Source organism: Mesoplodon bidens, assembly GCF_964165515.1.
Source record: "Mesoplodon bidens genome assembly, chromosome: 9".
NCBI lineage: Eukaryota > Metazoa > Chordata > Mammalia > Artiodactyla > Ziphiidae > Mesoplodon > Mesoplodon bidens.
The window spans coordinates 107,167,108-107,171,337 of NC_138166.1; positions in this window are offsets into that span (position 1 = coordinate 107,167,108).

The window sequence follows — 4,230 nt, forward strand, 5'->3', positions numbered from 1 at the left end:
TTACGTGGAGCTCGGAGGTCTCTTTTGGACCAGTGTCCTGAAGTTGGCTCTCCCACCTCAGAGGCACAGCACTGACTCCTGGCTGCAGCACCAAGAGCCTTTCATCCACACGGCTCAGAATAAAAGGGAGAAAAAGGAGAAAGAAAGAAAGAAAGAGGATAAAAGAAAATAAAGTAAGGTCAAATAAAATAAAGTTATTAAAATAAAGAATTATTAAGAAAAAAAATTTTTAAGTAAAAAAAACAAAAACAACAAAAAAAAAACGGACGGATAGAACCCTAGGACAAATGGTGAAAGCAAAGGTATACAGACAAAATCTCACACAGAAGCATACACGCACACACTCACAAAAAGAGGAAAAGGGGAAAAAACTCATAAATCTTGCTCTCAAAGTCCACCTCCTCAATTTGGGATGGTTCGTTGTCTATTCAGGTATTCCACAGATGCAGGGTACATCAAGTTGATTGCGGAGCTTTAATCCGCTGCTTCTGAGGCTGCTGGGAGAGATTCCCCTTTGTCTTCTTTGTTCGCACAGCTCCCGGGGCTCAGCTTTGGATTCGGCCCCGCCTCTGCGTGTAGGTCGCCGGAGGACGTCTGTTGTTCGCTCAGACAGGACGGGGTTAAAGGAGCCGCTGATTCGGGGGCTCTGGCTCCCTCAGGCCGCGGGGGAGGGAGGGGCACGGAGGCGGGGCGAGCGTGCGTCGGCGGAGGCCGGCGTGACGTTGCGTCAGCACGAGGCGCGCCCGTGCGTTCTCCCGGGGATGTGGTCTGTGGAGCCCGGGACCGTGGCAGTGGCGGGCAGCACAGGCTCCCGGGAGGGGAGGTGTGGAGAGTGACCGGCGCTCGCACACGGGCTTCTTGGTGGCGGCAGCAGCAGCCCCAGCGTCCCACGCCCGTCTCTGGGGTCCGCGCTTTCAGGCGCGCCTCGCGCCCGTCTCTGGAGCTCCTTTCAGCGGCGCTCTGAATCCCCTCTCCTCACGCACCAGGAAACAAAGAGGGAAGGAAAAGTCTCTTGCCTCTTCGGCAGCTCCAGACTTTTCCCCGGACTCCCTCCCGGCCGGCCGTGGCGCACTAACCCCCTTCAGGCTGTGTTCACGCCGCCAGCGCGCTCTGACTGAAGCCCGAGCCTCAGCTCCCAGCCCCGCCCGCCCCGGCGGGTGAGGAGACAAGCCTCTCGGGCTGGTGAGTGGCGGTCGGCAGCGGTCCTCTGTGCGGGAATCTCTCTGCTTTGCCCTCCGTACCCCTGTGGCTGCGGTCTCCTCCGCGGCTCCGAAGCTTTCCCCCTCCGCCACCCGCAGTCTCCGCCCGCGAAGGGGCTCCTAGTGTGTGGAAACCGTTTCTCCTTCACGGCTCCCTCCCACTGGTGCAGGTCCCGGCCCTATCCTTTTGTCTCTGTTTATTCTGTTTTCTCTTGCCCTACCCAGGTACGTGGGGAGTTTCTTTCTTTCTTTTCTTTTTTTTTTTTCGGTACACGGGCCTCTCACTGTTGTGGCCTCTCCCGTTGCGGAGCACAGGCTCCGGACGCGCAGGCTCAGCGGCCATGGCTCACGGGCCTAGCCGCTCCGCGGCATGTGGGATCTTCCCGGACCGGGGCACGAACCCGTGTCCCCTGCATCGGCAGGCGGACTCTCAACCACTGCGCCACCGGGGAAGCCCCGTGGGGAGTTTCTTGCCCTTTGGGAGGTCTGAGGTCTTCTGCCAGCGTTCAGTAGGTGTTCTGCAGGGGTGGTTCCCCGTGTAGCTGTATTTCTGATGTACCTGTGGAGAGAAAGGTGATCTGCGTGTCTTACTCTTCCGCCATCTTCCCCCTCTCCCAAACATTTTAATAATAGTAATTTTTCTGACGCATGAGCGTGGAATATTGTTTCCTATTGTGTCTTCAGTTTCTTTACCAGTGCTTTATAGTTTTCTGAGTATAGGTCTTTCGTGTCCTTGGTTAAATTCATTGCTAAATAGTTCGTTCTTTTGGATGGAATTGTAAATGGGATTGTTTTCTTAATGTTTCTTGCTGGTGGTTCATTATTAGTGTATAGAAACGAAACTGATTTGTGTATATTGAGTGCGTATTTTGCAACTTTACTGAATTTATTTTTTAACATATTTTTTGAAGTAATGTGAGAAATTGCAATACTAAAATCTCACCGTTTCTACTGCCCCCCAGGTGATCCACAGGACCCACGACCTGGTAGCTACTAATATACTCTTCCCACGGTGCCTCTTAATCCCGTGCGGACTCCTACAAGGGAAATAAGTATCACAACTTTGGTTGAACGTGGTCTGGGTAAGTTTTGGCCTGTATAAGAAAAATTTGATGTCTGTCTTATCTGATTTTCTGGCATGATACTGACATGGTTGTCTAGAAAAGTAATTTACTTTCCAGTAATTTAAAATGTACAGAAAAGTTGCAATAATGTCAAAAAGTACTCACATTTGCCACTTGACACAAAATGCTCAGTGTGTTTTGCCCAAGGCACCAGCACATAACCCCTAACTGAAGAAATCCTGATGTCCACATTATAATTTAATACTCAGCCCCACTTCAACCTTCACCTACTGTCCGAACGGTATGAAAATGTCTTTTTCCATCCGGATCCAGTTTTCTTTTTCTGGAACCATGACTGAGTTTCTCCCTCATTTGGACAACCTTGATGGATTTGAAGCAGACAAGATGAGTATGGGATCTAGGGGGCCTTTTCTGTATGGCTTTTTTCACTAAGAATATCCTTAACGTTCATTTTTGTAACGAATATCAGCGCTACACTTTTTTTTTCATTGTCATCAAAAATACAAAACACGACTTTAGCATTTAATTCACTTTATGTATACAGTTTTGTGGTATTAACTACCTTCATTTAGTTGCACAAACAAGTTAACTCACATGTGTACCCCCTGTGTGCATGGCAGATACCCAGGAAATTGAGTAACACCCTGAAATGGCCCAAGACATCACCTTAAATACCGTCTTCATCTGAAAGGGAAAAAAAGGAAGGCTATAGTTGTTTCTGTCTACATTCATTTGATTGTATATGGTTTCCAATTGATGTTGTATAACTAGTTGTGGAGAAGTCATGGGATAGGTGGCTTCATTTCAGTTTGAATTTCCAAATTTAGTGGATTCTGCAGGCTTGTTACAAGGTTTACAAGCTTCCTATTGGATCAGGACATCCCCTGGTGTAACTGGTATTCACGGTTTGTTCAACAGTTAAAGTTCTGTGTGATATGAGTTCATCCGGGTGTAATCCAGGTTAGTTTCTGTTACACATTTGTCCCAGGATGAAAGGACAAGAGAACTAAGACCTAATTTATAAAAGTGCCTTCAAACTAATTGATACTGAAGTTTAGTTAACCTACAATGTTGTGTTAATTTCTGCTGCACAGCAAAGTGATTCATATATACGTACATACATATATACATATTTTTCATATTCTTTTCCATTATGGTTCATTACAGGGTATTGAATACAGTTCCCTGTGCTGTACAGGAAGACCTTATGTATCCATCCTATATCTAATAATTTGCATCTACTAATACCAAACTCCCAATCCATCCCTCTCCCCTGTCTTCCCCTTAACAACCACAAGTCTGTTTTCTATATTTGTGAGTCTGTTTTTGTTCTGTAGATAGGTTCATCTGGGTCTCATTTTATAATCCACATATAAGTGATATCATATGGTATTTGTTGTTCTCTGTCTGACTTACTTCACTTTGTATGATAATCTCTAGGTCTATCCATGTAGCTGCAAATGGCATTATTTCATTCTGTTTTATGGCTGAGTAATATTCCGTTGTATATAGGTACCACATCTTCTATATCCATTCATCTGCTGAGGGACATTCAGGTTGCTTCCATGTCTTGGCTATTGTGAATAGTGCTGCTGTGAATGCTGGGGTGCATGTATCTTTTCGAATTATAGTTTTGTCTGGATATGTGCCCAGGAGTGGGATTGCTGGGTCATATGGTAATTCTAGTTTTAGTTTTTGAGGAACCTCCATACTGTTTTCCCTAGTGGCTGCATCAATTTACATTCCCACCAGTAGTGTATGTAGTAGGGTTCCCTTTTCTCCACACCCCTTCCAGCATTTCTTTCTAGACATTTTAATGATGGCCATTCTGACCACTATGAGGTGATGACTCACTGTAGTTTTGATTTGCGTTCTCTAATAATTAGCGATGTGGAGCATCTTTTCATGTGCCTATTGGCTATCTGTATGTCTTTGGAGAAATGTCT